This window comes from Puma concolor, chromosome C2, assembly GCF_028749965.1.
Source record: "Puma concolor isolate L17-30 chromosome C2, mPumCon1.1.hap2, whole genome shotgun sequence".
Lineage (NCBI taxonomy): Eukaryota > Metazoa > Chordata > Mammalia > Carnivora > Felidae > Puma > Puma concolor.
Window position 1 is genome coordinate 110,448,533 of NC_141675.1, and position 21,221 is coordinate 110,469,753.

A 21,221-nucleotide genomic window follows, 5' to 3' on the forward strand; every position below is an offset into this window, starting at 1 on the left:
AAGGCATTTTGTTTTAAATAACTAAGTCTCTCAATGATTTATTGACCTATCCCCTCCCCTTTGTCATGCTTTATTATCTATTATGCTCTTGTTTTTTCTAGGGTCTTTTTGTTAATTATCTTGCTAAAAGTATTTTAAAGGTTTAAAATCCTTCATAACAGGAGAAAGAGGGCTGGTCTGAGGTGAGTAGCAGGAGAGAAAGTTTACTATACAATTCTACCAAATTCTAACCTCTGTGTTAAGATCGTTTCCAACAAGGGCCCGGCAGAATGGCTCCCACAAAGAGTAATGAGAATAAGGAAGGTCATTCTGCCATCAACAAGGCAGTGACCAGAGAGCACACCATCGACATTCACAAATTAATCCATGGAGTGGGTTTCAAGAAGTGTGGCCCATGGACACTCAAAGAGATCTGGGAATTTGCCATGGAGGAGATGGGAACTTCAGATGTGCACACTGAGACCAGGCTTCACAAAGCTGTCTGGGCTGAAGGAATAAGGAATATTCCACACATATCTGTGTGCGGCTGCCCAGAAAATGTAATGAGGATGAAGATTCACCAAAAAGCTCTATTTGTTGGTTAGTTATGTGTGTGTCACTACTTTCAAAAATCTGAAGACAGTTAATGTGGATGAGGACTAACCACTGATTGTCAAATAAAAGTAGAAAACCACCAAAAAGAAAAACAAAACAGCAAAGGAAGCAATGTTTTTTCTACACTTCCCCTAACTGTCCTTGAGCATAAAAACCTTACTTTTAAAGCAAGCAGGAAACTGTTAGAGTAACAGCTATCACCACATGACTGGAGAGATGTCCAGGAGCTAGAAGGAATTGTGAGCCCTAACAGGGTGTTATTCCATCTTTAGGATACACCCCGGAGTACTCATGGTGTACCACTGTCATCAAAGTTGCTCAGGGCTCATTTAAATCCTGGTTCTGTCACATCCTGGCTGTGTAACCTGGGTGTGGTTCTAAACATCTATTTCCTCACCATAAAATGAGCTCATATAATGCTCCTATCACTGGACTCTTGTAAGAATTAGATGAAATAATAAACAGATGGCATTTGACAATGCTGAACACACAGTAGGTATTCAAGAAAAGATGGCTCCCTACACCACTCCTAACTGCCTCCTTCCAGAGACAGCCCAGTGGCATGTGAACAGAGCAGCCACACTCCATGTCCTTCAACACGTGACTGGAACTTTTATTAGGGAAGGTGGCCTTATAGGTTACCCAGTCACCTTCTCTTTTCATCTTTGCCTAAAGTTAGCTTCCATGGAAACTACCCACAAGATTTAAGAGAACAATTACTGATCCAAGACCTTCCCTCCACATAATCTTTTTCATTGATTCCTTTCCAGCCATCCTTTCTCCTGATGCCTAGCAGATGATGGATTCAAGTACATAATAGAACCTCCCCAGAGAAGGAGCAGTGGATGTTCAGAGTATATTCAGATTACAAAGCTACTGTAGTAGAGTCATCTGAACCAGCTCTCATCTTCTCCCTGCTCCTATGGGTTGGGGTGAATCTAAGAATTAGAGGAAAGCAATTTGAAGCAGACATCATTTATCATCAGCCAGTGTGAGATCACATTGTAGTATAACTTAGGGCCATAGAATCCATGAACACTGTGTTAGCAATATTAACTAGAGTACTCATTCAAAGGAATATAAAGAATATAAAGTTAAGCACTGACAATCAGTAATGCCTGAGGCTGCAAAATTTGCAATTTACAAGAAAGGACTGAGAGACTAGAAATTTGGTTATTAATAGTAAGGGTCCTCAGAAAAAGTGTGGGTGGGTCAAAAATACCAAGAAAGGGGTTAAAGGAAAAGAAATGCTGGAAATAAAAGAAGGGAGAAGCATTAAGAAAGGGTTGTCCCTGTAGGACAGTCCTCTTTGTCCCCAAAACCTAAGCAGAGAGGCTTTGTGGAAGGAAGAGAACAAGGGAATTCTGGAGATATATCATGGGCAAGGCACCCAATTTCCTCCCCTTACCCACAGAACTTTGAGAAAACTATCTAAACTCCCCAGTAAAAAAAAAACCACATGAGCCTTCACTGAGGCTCAATGTGGTTTTAGTTGAGGGAAAGTGAGTCATTAACTCCCTCCTCATGACCATGCGAGGGTCTCTCTAGCCCCACCCTGTGGACTGCTGGGCAGTGAGGAAAACCCACCTGCAGATAATGTCCTGGCTGAAGACACGCTAAGACAATCCCTGTCAAATAGTTAAGGAGCAGAGATGCCATACACGTGAATGACACAGCCAGAAGTTGCTCAGGCATTTTGGCAATGGCCATTCCCTAGGAAGATCGCCATTCTCCCTATTTCCTCCCTCAGAGCTGAGGTGTCCTTTTCCCCATCCTTAGATATTTGGAAGTGCTGGCTCTCCCTGTCTGATCCGTGCTTTCCAACACCCTATCTCCAAAACTTCTCCTTGGCCCTTCCCCTAGGGTCCAGCACCTACTTCCTGATTCAAGGCCCTGAAGCAGTGTCCTCCTCATCTTCATCAGCATTTCCTGCCCCCCAAGCCCCTAGCTCCGACATTCCATTTCTTATCTGTCTCTACCTGGCCACAATATTTGGGCTCTTCTGGACAGCCATTCCCCTAGCCCTAATAGATAAACTCACCCTGCACTGTTTTTTTTTTTTTCCCCTCTGCAAATTCATTAACTAGCTGATCTAAATATAAGCTCCATAAAGGTGGGGGTTTTGGTCTGCTATGCTCACTACTATACCTTGAGCGTCTGGAATAGTGCCTGGCATCTAGTAAGCTGTTGGTAAATATTTGTTGGGTTAATTAATGAATCTCACTAAAAATTAACCCTTCCTCTCCACAACTTCTCCTCTAGTATCAGCAGGTAATCTTCAGCCCAAAGGTTCCCATCTCCTTGCATGGCAAACCCAGAGCCACCTCCACAATTTGAAGGTCATATTTACATTTTAAAGAGAATCAACCCTCGAAGAGTTGTTTTGTTTTCTTATCCATTTTTAAATACCTATACCCTACATTTATATACCTTACACATGTATATAATCAAGTATTTTTATTTAATCTTTTGAGGGTTTTTCTTAGTCTCCAAACATTTTTGGTAGAAAGGAATGCTTTGAAAAAAAAAGATATATTATCCTCTCCCTGTATAAACTCATAAAGAGTGACTCTGATATATTTGATGGCACATTCTTTTACTACCTACAGAACCAGATGTTAAGAATTTGAAATAATTAACTCTTTGAAAGTAGTTCTTGCCGTTACCACGTCACATTTTAGGATTTAACAGAGACACAGAAGTAAGCTGGCTTTGCGGCCCATGGAGCTCGACCACTAGCTACTTGATCTTGAACCAAACATTGAAGGCCCCTGAGTCTAAGCGACTAGTGTGTAAAAAAAGGTGCCAAGATCTACCTCACAGGGTAGTTGGTGTGAAGATACAAGATAATGCATACAGAGCAAACGATATAAAAATCTACTGCATAGCAGGTATTTAATAAATTATAGCTACTAATTTTAATATTTCTATTATTACTCAAGAGATTATTTGCATCCTAATGTAAATGTACTATGCCTGCAATTAAGGTAAGAAGCCACAAGATGAGGGGTGCCTGAATGGCTCAGTTAGTTGAGCGTCTGACTCTTAATTTCAGCTCAGGTCATGATCCCAGGACTGTGAGTTCAAGCCCTGCACTGGGCTCTGTGCTGAGCGTGGAGCCTGCTTGGGATTCTCTCTCTTTCTCCCTCTGCCCCTACCCACCCCCCCTCCACACACAGACACAGCAATTTGTGCATGCATATGCTGTTCCTCTCTCCCTCTCTCAAATTAAAAGAAAAAAAAAGTCACAAGATGAAGTTGATGTCTTTATGGCCTGAGTAGTAAAAATCACCTTGTCTCCTTTTTCTGTTTTACCAAACAAGAGATGGTTTTTTCCCAGTGTCTCTGTCAGGCCTCTTGGTTTTCATTTCACCAACCATATTTCAGGTATAATTTACCTGAAATGGAAAGAAGCCTGTTTTTCTTATTTAGTACCATAAAACTGAGCTCTATTTTTAACTATATGAGTAATTAATATACCAAACACACATTTCAAAGCCAACAATCTAAAAAGAAAATAAATACCAAAGGGCAACACTTTGGTAGCTTTTTATTAATATGTAACTGATGGTGTTTATTCTAATACCAAATCTTGATAACTCTCCCAATTTCCATGAATTTAACCTCCTTCCTTAAAACTGTAATCATATCAAGGATGTAGGGCTACCAGTCCTCTCAGTATCTTTTTTATGGTGCTTCCTCCATCAGCATCTGGTTTCCCTCTTCTAGTTAAGTGATGAATAGGATTTAATTTCACTTTCTCTCCCTCTTGCTTCTACAGCCTCAGAAGCACAACACCTCCTATCCCTTGCACTAGGCACAGCCAAGTGACATATTAAGTGCTACTGAGGATTGCTATGGGAGTGTTGCCTCTGGTGCTGGCCGGTAGGACTATGAGGTCCCAGGCCAGTCATGTCACCTGTGGAATTCAGTGCCATCCTCTCTAGAACATGGTCTCCAGAATCTATGGAAGCTCTGAGAATCCATGACTTCATGATTTCTTAAAGATAAAAATGGTCAGTCCAAAGTTAACAAAAAATAATAATAGTATGGGAAAGTAAATTCAGTAAAACTAGACCTCCAATATAGACAGTCAAAATGTAACAGAAATCTCTGAAAGACTCTGTTTCTCGGAACCCACTGAGTAAATAAACCAATGTGTTAGAGGTCCCTAATGAGTGCAACTTCCTCAATTTTTGATTTGTGTGTGTCTGTGTGCTTTGTCCTCTTAGATTATAAATTCCTCCAGGAATGGAAATAGACCTTTTTCCAGCTCAATGTCTATCCCATAATAATCCAACAAGAATCACTTGAAAGCTGATAGCTGACTGACCGATTAAAAATCTGCTTTTGGGGCGCCTGGGTGGCGCAGTCGGTTAAGCGTCCGACTTCAGCCAGGTCACGATCTCGCGGTCCGGGAGTTCGAGCCCCGCACCAGGCTCTGGGCTGATGGCTCAGAGCCTGGAGCCTGTTTCCGATTCTGTGTCTCCCTCTCTCTCTGCCCCTCCCCCGTTCATGCTCTGTCTCTCTCTGTCCGAAAAATAAATAAACGTTGAAAAAAAAAAATTTTTTAAATCTGCTTTTGTTGACAGAGTTATACAAATCCTATGTGGCAGCACTGTAAAAAATATATATGAAATGCACTGACAAGTTTAACTTTTATTTGGCATATAGAGGGAGAGGTTCCGTGGTTTACTCTTTTACTGGGAAAGCTATCAAGTAACCTTATCTTGTTCCAGCACCTATGCCAAATCATATCTACCTGTGACTTCCACAATTTGTTTCTACTTACATATTCTTTTAGTGGCTCCACATTTCAAGACATTGTATTTGGTGACATAGACTTTATAACCTAATAAATTCAAAATGCTCATATTTTATAGTTCATTCAAACCAGCAAACTAAACTTCTTTTAAATAGAAAAGTTACTAATTCCCAACCCTTGTTAAAGTCTTGCATCTAAGTTCTCAGTTCTTGTTCCTAGGATGCATAGCATTGCTGGAAAATTTTTATGAAGCCATGCTCAAAAACATCCTGGTGTAAAATAATAAAGGTAAATATAAAGAGGGATGTAGCCTGTAATTCAAACACTGATGGATAATATATGTGCTTAAAGATAAACCCAAGGTAAAAATTAACAACTGTTCAAAAACTCATTCTCCTTACTTTGTTATTTCTGGTTTTCAATTGCTATAATTAAAAGGACTTGTTTCCCATGAACATCAAAGACAGCAGACAGATGCTATAAAATGCTTACAAAAACCTTATTTTCAGTTTGTTGCCAATACTTTAAAGGGAGAAACAAAGTGTGAGGGTTCTAGACTCCTCTATGCTCATCGCAATTTGAGATTTGAGCTCCTTATCATCATTGCCATTGTCCCTTGTTATTGTTTTTTCCTTCCCCAGATTCAACACTGACTTTCTTTGTTATTCTGGCCAACCCATTCAATCTCTATGACAGATTCTGCTAGAATTGTTCTTGACTCATCAAGCTCACAGGGAGGCAATGAAAATTTGGGAGACTGAAGACTGAAGAATATTAAATAAAGAGGGTATTTAATGGTGCTGTATTGAGGTGCTGTAAAGACAGAGACTGAAGATGGAAATGGACTCCCAGAGACAGCCAGATTTATAAATCAACACTCAACATTGTGCCCTGTGGAATCTAATTGATTGTGAACTAGCTCACATACATCTTAAGCCTTCTCTTGGATTGTTTCTCCCCTGACTTTGACCTGACACCAGGTCAAAACTCTCCAGCAGTATCTACTCCTACCATTCCTCAGAATCATCACAATTTAGGAAGCAACATACTCTTACTTCCTCTCAGCCACTCCCGTACCATCAATCTACCATGGCTCTCTGCAACGCCTGGCTTTTTGAAACACTTTTCCCTGGCTCCCAGCTCCCTCTGTGTTGCTGTTTTCTAGCAACCTGTGAACCCCTCAGTATTGTTCTTGATAGCTTAGCCTTTGGCTTACATCTTCTCCCGACTCATTCATGGCAATGTCTTGTTAATCTCAGTATCCATATGGGATGGCCCTCGCCACACTCCAGCCTCAACATTCTGATACCATCTCTGCACCTCTACTGAAGCACTCACACTTACCCTGGATCTGTTATTCTGCAGAATTGCTCCCTTGAAAGATTTTTAAATCTCAGTTTCCCTTCTTTGCCCACAACCTATCCTTCCTCCCCTTTCACATCTACTGAAATGGCTGTTCAGTCACCTCATCCTGCTTTCAGCATGTTCATTCTTCTATTTCCTCCTTTACTCACCTCCTTACCACTCCAGGTTCTCATAATGAAAAACTTTAGTATTATTCCCATGAACACAACCAGAACCCCTTGTGTCATCCTTCCTCAAATTCTGTCATTCACTCTCAATGCTCATGTATCAGGCTACTGAATACTACTTGAAGAAAATCTTGACTCGGGTCACTTGTTTTCATTCCAAAATCATACCATCTGGCCTCAGTGGGGCCTTCACTGATGTTCACAATTTTAGAGTTCAGTTCTGAATGAGACTTTATCACTTTTGCCTTATCAAACTGTTATCACTAACCTCAAAATCTACTCTCCTCTTTATCTTCGCTTTTCTTAATACTGTTCTACATGATGTGAATTTAATCAGTTTTCCTTCTCTGTTCTTCAATTTTCAGCATGTGTAATCCATCCTCCCCTTTACTCCTTTTTCAAAGATGGACATTCCTGCTAACTACATGTCCATTTCTTCCCCAACTCCTCCAAGAGGGTCTTCTTATCCATCATCATGCCCATATCTTCCTCTCTGGCAGTCTTCCTCAGGTCTCCCACACTCATACAAGGCTTTTCCAAACTTCCTACCTTCATGAGGTGTCACCTTTCTGTATTCTTTTACAACCACCAAGCTTCTTGGAAAAGTGTTTATGCTTTATGCTTCCACTTCAACTTCATTTACTCCTCACTTACGTGTATCTGACCAGCATGGTCAGCCCTTCAGGGTCACCAGTGACCAACTAGTCATATAATGCATGTGTCCACTTAGAAAGTGAGTAGGGAAAAGAAAACACTAAAATATTACTTGTAAGGAAATCAAATTAAGAACTTTTTTTTTATACATTTTTATGCTTTTCCAAATACTCTTTAATGAGTAGTCCTTTCACAATCAAAAGGGCAAAAAGGACTTACATTTTTTTCTCATTTCTCTTTCTCAGTCTCCCTGAGGTATTTGACCCTATTGATGGCTCGTCCCCAAAACTCTTTCCAGAGTCCCCCAATAGGTGTGCAGTATCTGCAGTCACATGAGGTCATACACTTAGAAAGACCCAGCTCAGTTTAGGGTTGTTCCATCTTCATTTTGAAATTCTTAATAATTTGTTAACAGGGGTCTCATATTTTCATTTTACACAGAGCCCTGAAAATAATGTGTCTAGTCCTGACTCTTCCCTTAACTTCTGATCCTATATTCTCTTTTTTCTACATTTCTAACCTTCTTTTCTATTTCATCACTCCACTCACTAAATTCAGTTCATCACAGTGGTTACCATCACCCACTTCACATCTCTCCTTTGTTATTCTCACCAATGGCTTCAGCTTTCACTCCACCAAATGTCACCCAAGTGTTGCCTGAATCCTGAGATTCAAATTCACATTTCTGCCCATAAGTGTGTATTTCCACAAGGGTGTTCAGTAAACACTTCACACTAACACGTCCAAAAAGGAATTCAGCCTGTACTTATGTATTCTATTCTTCTATGACTATCGTCTTTCACTCAATTCTAGATCTACTCCTAGAGATGCATGTGGCTATAGTTCATTCACTTTCACTGCTCTATAGTACTCCATTATATGAATACACTTCAATTTATTTCTCTGTTTTACTTGCAATGAATATCTGTTTTGGGAGTTTTGTTACTTGTTGTTAGGTCTGGTTACACACATGCAGGAAGAGTTTCCTTAGGTTGTAAAACTAGAAGTAAAATTGTCAAGTCATAGAGTACATACAAATTCAATTTTACTTGGCAATACCACAGTGTCTTCAAAGTGGTTGCATTACTTTACATACACTCCCACCCAGAGGGTACAAAAGTTCTTGTTGCCCTGTACCCTCACTCATTTGATATTATCAGATTAAAATTGGCCAACATCATTGTATCATCCTGATTTTGACTTTCATTTCCCTGATTATTAATGGGAATTAGCATATTTCATATGTTAGCTATATATGAAATGTCTCCTATTCTTATACTGCCTTTATAATAGGAAAATTTCTTTAGTAATTAAAATCTACACCACAGGCAGCTGTTGTCAGTATAAGAAAGAACAACACTAAAGACGTACAGTCCTATCCTCACTTAGACGATGGACTTGACCAGTTTCAAACAATTATACTTTGGAATTTGCTTACTCTCAAGGCAATAATGTTCTGTAAAACTAGCTGTGTAAGGAATCATCTGTGGTTTTTAAACCTTTCCATGCAACCAGCATGAAGTTACTCAGTGCCATGTTTAAAGAAAGACTAACTTCAGGGGTAGGCACAGTGCGGAAGAAAGAATTTTCTTTCTTAGTACTTAGCTCCTAATCCAGTAAGAATAAGAACTAAAAAGAAAACACAAGTGTAGATTGTTTAATGAAGAGTCTACTACACTCATAAAAGAATGTGTGAAAACCGTGGGAAACAGAAGCACCCTGCCAACCCCAGCCCAACCCAATCTCACCTCTCCTAGACACTTCCCCCTATACTTTCTGGAGTTCCCCAGGCATGTTCTCATAAGTCACTGCTTCCTGTCTATCATTACCTAAGTCTTTTGCATCAGAGAAGAAAGACTAAGTGTCTTGAGGCAAGGAATCTCCAAAGTTGAGTTGAGGTTAATTAGCTTACAAAGTATACTTGACCATGAATTTCAGATCCCTGAATTAGGGAAATGAAATTATTATTAATTCAGTTCAATCTGACAAATATTTGTTAAGCAGCTACTATGTCCAAAAACAATATGATAGAATCCTGGCCACTCAGGAAGCAAACTTGACATACCAAGAACAAGAAAGACTTTCATACCTCTTATTCTAAAATAGAAAGACACTATCAAGCTACACCCTGATTGCATCATACCTTTATGCACTATATTTAAGTGCTATATTTAATAAATCTGTTCCTTATTTTCTTATCCAGTGTCTACTGTGAAAAAATGTAACAGCATTTCTTTCAGAAGATCCTTAGTAATTCACAATTATTGTTTTAACACTCCCTCCTCTAAACTAAATAATAATAATAGCTAAAATTTTGGGGGCACCTGCGTGACTCAGTTGGTTAAGCGTCCAACTTCAGCTCAGGTTATGATCTCACAGTTCGTGAGTTCGAGCGCCACCTCGGGCTCTGTGCTGACAGCTCAGAGCCTGGACCCTGCTACAGATTCTGTGTCTCCCTCTCTCTGCCCTTCCCCTGCTTGCACTCTTTCTCTTAAAAATAAACATCAAAAAATTAGAATTTTTGGAGTTCTTACTACGTACCAGGAGTTACAGCATTACATGCATAGCATCTCACTGAATCTTCACAACACTCTTTTTGCTGCTCCTGTTGTTGCTTCAGGTGTAATTCCCATATAACAAACAGCACATGTTTACAGTATACAATTTGATAAGGTATGATGATGTAAATGAATAAAAGATGTAATGAAACCATCACCACAATCAACATAACAAACATATCCATCACCCCCAAAAGTTTCTTCATGACCTTTTATAATCCTTCCTTTTCACTCCTCCCTGTTCTCTCTCTCCTTACCATTCCAAACAAATACTGATCTGTCAGTGTAGACGAATTTGCATTTTCTAGAATTTTCAAAAATGGAATCCTACAGTACATTCTTTTTCTGGCTTCTCTATTCAGCATAATTATTCTGGGAGTCATCCATGCTGGTGTAATTATTAAACGTTTATTCTTTTTTATTCCTTTGTTCATGTTCCATTGTCTGGATATACCATGATTTGTTTATCCATTCACCTGTTACACTCGACTTGTTTCCAGGTTTTAGCCATTACACATAAAGCTGCTACATCCATATACAAGTTTTTGGGTGAGCATATGCTTTCATTTCTGTTGTATAAATATCTAGGGGTGGAGTGCTCGCTTCGGCAGCACATATACTAAAATATCTAGGGGTGGAAGGACCAAGCTACACTGCAGATATATGTTTAACATTTTAAGAATCTGCCATTCCTATTGCTGCTGTAACAAATTACCAAAACCCGACTGGCTTAAAACAGCACAAATTTATCTCTTACAGTCTAGAGGTCAAAAGTAAGTCTAAAGTCAAGGCGTTGGCCAGACTGTGTTTCTTCTGGAAACATCAGGGGAAAATCCATTTGCTTTCCTTTTCTAGCCACTAGTCTGCCTGCATTCCATAGCTCAAGGCCTCTTTCTCAGAACATCCTTTAACTTCCTGCTTCTGTGATTATGTCTCCTACTACTGACTCTCTACCTCCTACCTACCTCTTAAAAGGACCTTTATGATTACATTTACCCATCCGCATAATCCAGGATAATCTGGATCTCCAAGGGCTTTCACTTAATCACATCTACAAAGTCCCTTTACCATAAAAAGAAACATATTCACAGGTTCCAGGGACAAAGATAAGAACATCCTTTTTTTAAGTTTATTTATTTATTTTGAGAGAGAGAGAGAGAGAGAGAGAGAGAGAATCCCAAGCAGGCTCTGCCCATCAGCACAGAGTCCAATATGGGGCTTAAACTCACAAACCACAAGGTTATGACCTGAGCCAAAGTCAAGAGTTGGTCACTTAACCAACTGAGCCACCCAGGTGCCCCAAGATATGAACATCTTTGAGGCATCATTATTCAACCTATCAATGTCTTCCAAAGAAGTTATATCATTTTACATTCTCATCAGCAATATAAGAGTTCTAGTTCCTCCACATCCTTACCAACTCTGGTTATGGTCAGCCATTTTAACATTAGCCATTCTAATAGGTTTATTTTGGAATCTCCTTATCATTTTAATTTGTACTTGTTAAATAGCAAATATAACAAATAACAAAGATGTTGAACATCTTTTCATGTATTTATTTGCCATCTGTAAATCTTAGGTAAAATGTCTGTTGAAATCGTTTTCCCATTTTTATTGGAATTTATGGGGTTTTTTATTGTTGGATTTTGAGAGTTCTTTATATATATATATATATATATATATATATATATATATATATATATTTTATGTTTATTTATTTTTGAGAGAAAGAGCACAAGTGGGGGAGGGGCAGAGAGACAGGGAGACACAGAATGTGAAGCAGGCTCCAGGCTCCAAGCTGTCAGCACAGAGCTCAGTGTGGGGTTCAAACTCACAAACCATGAGATCATGAACCAAGCTGAGGTCAGACACTTAACTGACTGAGCCACGCAGGCGCCCTATATATTCTAAATACAAAACCGTTATCAGGTATGATTTGCAAATATTTTATGCCAGTTTGTGGCTGGTCTATTCTCTTAACATGTCTCTCAAAAAGCAGTTTTTAATTTTAAGTCCAATTTATGAATTGTTTTCTTTTACAGATTGGACTTTTGGTGCTATATCTATAAAGCCTTTGCCTAACCTAAAGTCAAAAAGTTTTTCTCTTGTGTTTTCTTCTAGATATTTTATAGTTTTAACTCTTTTAGGTTTGTGGTCCATTTTGAATTTAGCATTATATACGGCATATATGCAAGTTCTTTATATTGCATATAAATATCGAGTTGTTTCATCACCCTTGGTTGAAAAGCCCACTTTCTCCACTGAATTGCCTTTGTACCTTTAGTTCTCCATGTGTGTGGGTCTATTTTTGGATTCTCTGGTCTATTGCATTTACCCATTTGTCCATCTTTATACCATTAACACACTTTCTTGATTATTGTATTTTATAAGACTTGAAATCAAATCGTTTTAGTCCTCCAACTTTTATCTTTTTTAAGTTGTTTTGGTTATTTTAGGTCTTTTGACTTTTTATTTTGAATTTTAAAATCATCTTACAATTTACTAAATCCTATGGGAATTTTTATTGCGATTGTGTTAAATCTTCATTTTGTTTAGAACTGGCATCACAGCAGCATTGATTCTCCTGACCTATGAACAGTGTGTATCTATTATTGAATTTTTTCAACAATGTTCTGTAGATTTTAGTATATGGGACTTGTTCTTCTTTTGTCAAATATAACTCCAAATATTTTCATATTTTTGATGCTATTTTAAATGTTATCTTTTTCAATTTCTGACTGTTCATTGCTAGTATATACTAATACAATTGATATGTGTATGTTGATGCTGTATCCAGCAACCCTGATAACTCATTTATTAGATCTAGTAATATCTTTAGATTCCATTGGATTCGCTGCATGAAAGAACATGCTGTCTATGAATAAAGACAGTTTTTGTGGGGTTTTTTTTTCCAAACTGAATGCTTTTTTTCCTTTGGTTAGTGCTATAAATTTCCTTATAATTACTGATTTAGTAGCATTCCACAGATTTTAATATGTTCACAGTACTTTCATTTTCATTTAGTTCACAGTACTTTCTGATTTCCCTTTCAATTTCTTCTTTGACCCATGAGTAATTTAGAAATATGCTGTTTGGTTTCCAAATATTTGGTGTCTTTCCAGAGATCCTTCTGTTATTGATTTAATTCCACTGTAGCCAGAGAACATACTTTGTATGACTTCTATCCTTTTAAAATTATTTAGACTTATTTTATGGCCCAGAATATGATGTCTGTTGATGTTCTATACACACTTGAAAATAAATGTCTGCATTTGAAAATAAGCTGCTATTGTTAAGTGAATTATTTTAGGTCAGGCTGATTGTTTTATTCAAGTCATATATCTTAACTGGTTTGCTGTTTACTTGTTCTATCAACTATTGAAAGAATTATATTGAAATATCTTACCATAAATTGTGGATTTGTCTATTTCTTCTCACAGTTTTATCAGTTTTTGTTTCATGTAGTTAGGAGCTCTGTTATTCAGAACATGAACATTTAGGAATGTTATTTCCTCCTGATAAAATGACACATTCATTATTATGAGATAAACTTCTTAATCCCAAGTAATAATCTTTGCTCTGAAATCTATTTTGTCTGTTATTAATATAGCCACTCCATCTTTCTTTTGACTAATGCTAACATAATGTATCTTGGTCCAAACTTTTAATCTTCTCATGTCCTTATATTTAAAATGAGTTTCTTGGTGCACCTGGGTGGCTTATTTGGTTGAGCATCCAACTCTTGATTTTGGCTCAGGTCATGATCCTAGGGACGTGGGACTGAGCACTGTGCTGGGCTCCATGCTGAGCATGGAGCTTGCTTGGGATTCTCTCTCCCTTCCCCTCTGCCTCTCTCCCCACCTCACTCATACTATCTCTCTCTCTCTCTCTGTCACTCAAATAAAATAAAAATGCATTTCTTGTAGCTAGCATACAGTTGGATCTTCCTTTTTATCCAATATGAGAATTTCTACCATTTAATTGAGGTGTTTAGTCCATTTACAATTAATGTAACTATTGATATGGTTAGATCTAGACCTATCATCTTGCTGGTGTTTTTCTATTTGTCCCATATAATCTTGGTTCCTTTTTTATTTTCTGCCTTTTTCTGAATTAAGTGAATATTTTTATGATATCTTATCTCCTTCATTGAAAATATTAGTTATAACATTTGTTTCAACAATGTACTTTCATTTATCCCTTCTAGTCTCTGTTATTTTTGTCATACATTTTGTTCTACAAATGTATATTAGTTTTCTGATTGGTTTTCTGCATAACAAATTACAATAAACCTAGAAGCTTAACACAAGGCCATTTATTATCTCACAATTCTGTAAGTCAGAAGTCTGGAATGACCTGGCTGGGTTTTCTGCTTGGGGTCTCACAGGCTGAAATCCAGATCTTAGCCCACTCTCTTCTCATCTGGAACATGGGGTCTTCTTCTAAACTCTTTCCTATCACTAACAAAATTTAATCCCTTGTGGTGTTAACTTTGAGGTCCCCATTTCCCTGTCGATTGTTGACAAGGGGTCACTCTCAGCTATGTGTGGCCACTCTCCAATCTTTGTACATGGACCCCTCCATTTACAAAGCCAGGACCAATATATCAAATTCTCCTTTGCTTTTTTCTCTCTGCCCTCCCCTTCTGCTACCAGATAGAGAAAAGTCTCTGTTCTTTAAATGACTTGTAGGATTAGTTAGATCCAGCTGGATAATCTTTCTATCTCAAGGTCAACTGTGCTGTAAAACATAATGTAGCATAACATGTAGAAGACAACAATATTATCATATTCAATGATGCTGGAGATTAGAATTGGAATCTTGGGGGCCATTCTTATCATTCTGGTTACCACAATATGTTATAAACTTCACACACTACATCATCGTTATCATTTTAATACTTAATTTTCTTTTAAAATATTTAAGAAAAATATCTTATATTTTACCTATGTAGTTATCAAGTCCAACGTTCTTCATTTCTTAGTATAGATTGATATTTCCATTTTCTATCTTTCTCCTTCTGTATGAACAAGTTCTTTTAACATTTCTTGTTAGGTAGCTCTGCTAAAGATGAATTCTTTAGGCTTTTGCATGTCTAAAAATCTTTATTTCACCTTTGTTTCTCAAAGGTATGTTTACTAGGCACATACTTCTAGATGACAATTTTCATTTTGTCATCTTTAAAATTTTGAGTGTCTCCTCAATTCCATTGTTTCTGATGAAGATCTGCTATGATCATTACCTTTTTTCTTCCATACATAACACGTCTACCCTTCTTTTATTGTGTATAACATTTTCTCTTCATCAATTTTATTTAGCAATTTGATAATGATGTGCCTTGGTGTAGTTGTCTTCAAATTGCTTGCGTTTGAGTCTCATTGTGCTTCTTGGATCTGTGTTTATAATTTTCACTAAATTTGGAAAACTCTCAACCATTCCTTCTTCAAATACTTTTCTGTATTTCATTTTTTCAGGAACTCCTATTACATCTATATTACACTGCTTGAAATTGTCTTACAGCTCATTGATGCTCCATTTATTTTTTTATTCCTTTTGACTATGAGTTTCATTTTGAATTGTTTCTATTGCTATGTCTTCAAGTTCATTATTTTTTCTTCAATGTCTAATCTGCCATTAATCCCATCCAGTATATTTGTTATCTCAGACATTGTAATTTTCATCTCTAAAAGTTGATCTGGGACTTTTTTTTTATGACTTTTGTGTTCTCACTTCTTATTGAACATATACAATACAGTTACAATAACTGTTTAAATAACTATCTACTAACTTGAACAACTGTTCCAGTTGTGAATTCATTTTATTTTCCTTCTCATTATGAGTCATATTCCCAATTATTCTCATGCTTGGTAATATTTGATGTATTGCCAGACATGAATTTTATTTCACTGTATGCTGAATATTTTGGTATTTTTTAAATACTCTTAACCTTTCTTCTAGGACACAGTTAAATTATTTAGGAACAGTTTGATCATTTTAGGTCTTGCTTTTAAAATTTGTAAAACAGGACAAATTTACACATTATTGTAGGGCTAATTATTTCTCACTATGGAAGCAAGAATCTTTGGGTATTCTCCTGTGATTCATGACATTTTCAAGTCTAGCTAGTGGGAACAGACTATTCCTGGCCCTGTGTGAAAACTGAGCACTTTTCCATCTACTTTTAAATGATTATTTTCCAATCTTAAATAATTCCTCAAATGCAAGTGCTGGTCAGAACTCAGATCAATACTGGAGAAAGTCCCTCTGCAGCTCTGCAGGATTCAAATATCTGAAAATACCTCCTACTTTCATGCTAAGGAACCCAAGAGTTTTCTTAGTCCTGTAAAATACCTCTGCCTTATAGTGTTGTTAATCCCCTCACTACTTTCAGTAGTAAGTATACTAAGATCACAGAGTGTCTTTTCTTTTTGTAATTTTTTTGTGTTTATTTTTGAGAGACAGCATGAGTGGGGGAGGGGCAGAGAGAGAGAGAGAGAGAGAGAGAGAGAGAGAGAGAGACAGAATCTGAGGCAGGCTCCAGGCTCCAAGCTGTCAGCACAGAGCACAATATGGGGCTTGAACTGTGAGATCATCACCTGAGCCGAAGTCAGATGTTTAACCAACTGAGCCACCCAGATGCTCCAAGATCACAGGGTATTCTAAGTAGGTGGTATTCTAAAAACTGTTGTGGAACTTGAGGATTTTTATCTCATACAAGACCTTCTGCAGTAAAATTCAGCCTTCAGGTGCATCACTAATTTTCTTTAGGATGATATGCAGTCAGAACTTCTTAGAGTGACAAGTCGTCTCCTTACCACATTCCAGTCCACTCAGGTGGGTCACATGACTTTTCTAATGGGGCTGTCCCATCAGGCACAAAACAACTAGCTAGCCATATTCAGGGCCCCAAGAATCTTATATTGAACAGATCAGAAGAGTGATTTAGCTTCCTTTTTGGTAGAGTAAATAATATTAAACCAGAAATGTAAATATCCTTTTTTTTCTTTAATAAAGATTTGTTTTATCTTAATTTCTGGTGATAATCAGAAGTAGTTTGGAATGTTATAGTCTTTAGTTGTTTACATTGTTGAGCATTTAGTTACCCATAAAAAAACACTTGAGAAATTAACACCTAAAACAATCCAGCAATCCTTTTTGTAATCTTACGAGATGAGTAATTTCAGCTTCCAATTTGCCTTTTTACAAATAAGATGTTCAGATACTACTATTATATGTTCTATTTAATACTGAAAGACTTGCTATCATAGTTGTTTGTATTGTTTTGGTGATGGATAGCCATAGACATATTCTCTATGAGGCAACCTCTTGAAAAGAATTCTGTTCAACTGACTCTTCTCTCTTGCATCTTCACCTTCAATTAAGCCTGTCAATAGTCTCTTTATTCTCAAAAGAAACCACCACCACCACAACAACAAAGGTAGAGGAAATCTTCCTTTTTTCCTGAGATGTTGTTTGTATGCCTCTCCTTCCCCTCATCATCAAACTCTTTCAAATACTTACAACCTCCACTTTCCTCATTTCCTACTCACTTCTAACTCCTGGTAATCTAGTTTTGCCCTCTATTACCTTACTACACTATAGTCCAGTGGGAAACCAGGCTGTTACAGGTCACTATCTCATCATATAGTAACAAACAAAATCCTCTTTCACCTCTACAACTCTGCAACATTTAACACAACAGATCGTCCTTTCTTGAAAGTCTCATCCTCTGTTGGCATTTAGGACACAACACTCTTTCTGTATGCCTTCTGTATCTACAACCCAATCTTCTCTGCCCACCTAATCAGGCTCCTTTTTCTGCCCCTGTCTCCTAAATGTAGGCTTACCCCAAGGATAAACCTTTGGAGTTCTTGCCTATTCTTGCTTATACTCCTGTAACATTCTCAATCAATATCATGGCTTCAACTATGACTTCTGGAAATATGGCTCCCGGCTATCTCCAGCCCTCCGGCTCTGCTATGTTTAGAGTCAGCATTTCCAACTGTTACGGGAGACATCTCCACCTAAATTTCCCGATAAAACACCTCACGCTAACTATGTCAATGACTAAATTTAAGACCTTTATTTCCAAATTTATTCCCTTCTGTATTCCGCAGTTTATTTTATAACATACTCAACTACCCAGCCACTCAGGATCAAAGCCTCTTTACTCTATTTGATTCTGATGTCACCCTTGCAACTTCACAATCAGACCCCATTCAGCTGATCAGATCTAAGTCTTATATTTAAAACTGTCCTCTCCTTTTCATTCCCACTGCCACTACCCTGATCTCATTACTTCTACATAGACTAAGGCAATCTACTCATCCTTCAGTCTCACCTTTTTTCCAAAGCACAGTCCCATTTATGCTAGTCTAATCTGGAAGTACAGCTCTGATCAAGTAACTCTTCTTTCAAATGCCCTTGACTACCAAAAAGTCTTAATTTGTTTCTACCTTTATTTCCAAAAATACCAAGACCTAAACCCAATTGAAATACTCTCTGTTCCCCCCAAAAAATCAGTGCTTCCCTATCCCAGGCCCCCACTTATTTTATAATTTATCTTTTCTCTGACATGCCCTGCTCCCTGCCTTAATTCTGTCCTTTCTTCAAAACCCAGTAAAATTCACCTTCTTAATTTTTACTATTATCACCTAACATGGAAATATGTTATCAACATTATCAATCCCATAATTATGTATTTTTTTACATTTTACATTGTTTTGCAGATATTTTATAAATCCTGTCTCCCTTATAAACTGTAAACTTGTTAACATTTAAATTACCATTGCATTCTTCATGATGCCTGCATGGTAAATAATAAAATTAATAGATTAGCACATAATGCTGAATTAATCATCAGCCAATTCGCCAAACTTCAATGTTTCATAAAGGGAAGAAGATGATGTATAAGATGGACTCTTTGCTCTCTAAAATAACTACAATGCAAAGGAGTGTATAATCAGTGTTATGTGGTCAAAGAGATAATTGGTGGTCTAAGGCAGTCTTAGAATGAGGACGATGGGGGGTGGGGGCAGGGTCCTCTTGAAGAATAGGTAGGATTTTGTAAGCATATATGCAAAGGAATACATTTCTTGTTCAGTGTGAACAGAGGCATAGAGAAGCAAGACAGTTTGAGAAGTTCAGAGAAAAATGACTAGAACAGTTTATCCAAATGAGAGAGTTCATGTGGGGGATCCTAACAGATAGAGCTGGAAGTGCAAGTTAGGGCTAGATCATATAATCTTTGTCCCACTGGTGACTGGGGTTGGTAGCAACTGCCAGAGAACAATGAACACTGGGCCTTGCCAACATCAAAATTATCAGGCACTCACTTGGCCAAGATGACTATCAGAGTTTTCCCGCTTCACAGTTCCTATGGCATCATACTATCTTATAATAGTCAGTTCTAGATTTTCTTTGTGTCCAGTTTATTCATCTATTTGTTTATTCAAACATGCATTTAAAAACATATTATATTCTAAACATTGTGTAATACCCTAAGGATTCCAAGATGAATAGCCATGCTTCTAACCCCAGGAGCTTTGCATTTCAGCAAAATGTCAGTGTTAAGTTTTTAGCTAGCTAAACTGTTATGCAAATGACATGAAGTCTTATTTTGGGTCCAATCTAAATATGTTTTGTGATTCATCTGTTTTGTTTTGCTTTGGTTGCTTATTGGTCTTGTCAGTTAATATATATTATTTTATAAAAGAGAAGGATACTAGTCATTTTTATTTTTACTTTAACAAGAGTACAGCAAAAAAGGCTTTTCCTCATAGAAAGATCTTTGTGAATCAGGTAATTACTTACCATCCTCTCCATAAAGGAAAATACTGGAATTTTTTTACTTATAGTTTTATTCTTCAATCTGTGGCTAGAATAATGCCCTGAAATAGAGTTTACTTAACCTAGAATTTCTCCCAGTTTTGGAGGCAACAATGCTGTTTGGAACTTTTTTTCTTAACACACTTACAGTAAATGATAACTGAGATCCCTGTTCGCAACTTCTAACCTAACCCACTATGAAGTAATGCTAAACTATGAAGTAATGCTCCCAAATTATTTTTTGTCCTGCTGGGGAAGAGGAACAAGAATGGATAAGGGATTTTCTCTCTTGGATTCTTTGTGACCTCAAAGCTTAAGACATTAATTATACTAGTCTCACTTGAAACTGCTGACAGTACTCTTTTAGTGCCATCAGCTTCCTCTTTCCTTTTATCATTTCCTCTTTAGAAGTAGTTTCCTATTAGTGTCAATACTTTCTTTCATATAATAGTTATATTTTTTTTTAAATTTTTTTTTTTTAACGTTTATTTATTTTTTTTTGGGACAGAGAGAGACAGAGCATGAACGGGGGAGGGGCAGAGAGAGAGGGAGACACAGAATCAGAAACAGGCTCCAGGCTCTGAGCCATCAGCCCAGAGCCCGACGCGGGGCTCGAACTCCCGGACCGCGAGATCGTGACCTGGCTGAAGTCGGACGCTTAACTGACTGCGCCACCCAGGCGCCCCTAATAGTTATATTTTTAAAAGCCAGTAGATAAGCCTGCCCAAAGAGCTGGAAAATCAACTGTAGCAGCAATGTAGCACTGGAAGTTTCATATTCAATATCTGCAATTTGTCCCTAAAAGAACAAATAAATAATTTCTCAACAGAAATCTCATTGGTTTCAATGACTGCTGAGAGAGAGAGATTTAATGGAGGAACTTTATATAGAGGTCCAGGTTCTGGATCCCATTAGATTGTTGAGGTGGCACAAAGTAATTCTTTGGGAAATAGAATTACTTCCCAAATCATTACTAATACTAATTGGGAATTAGTACATTCGGAATACTAATCATTGGGAAATACAAATCAAAATAATAATGAGATATCACCTCATATCTGTTAGAATTACTATCAAAAAGACAAGAAATGGCAAGTGTATGTGAGGATGTGGAGAAAGGGGAACCCTTGCACTGTTGGTGGGAATGTAAATTGGTGGAGCTACCTGAAAAACAGTATAGAGTTTCCTCAGAAAATTAAAAGTAGAAATACTATATGACCCAGTAATTCCACTACAGGGTATTTACCCAAAGAAAATGAAAACACTAATTCAAAAAGATATTTGTATATC

General features: G+C 37.5%; 1 pseudogene; it reads left to right on the top strand.

Moving 5' to 3' along the window:
• The first annotated feature begins 254 nt into the window (after positions 1 to 254).
• Positions 255 to 642, top strand: LOC112850186 (large ribosomal subunit protein eL31 pseudogene; annotated as a pseudogene).
• Positions 643 to 21,221: the final 20,579 nt, after the last annotated feature.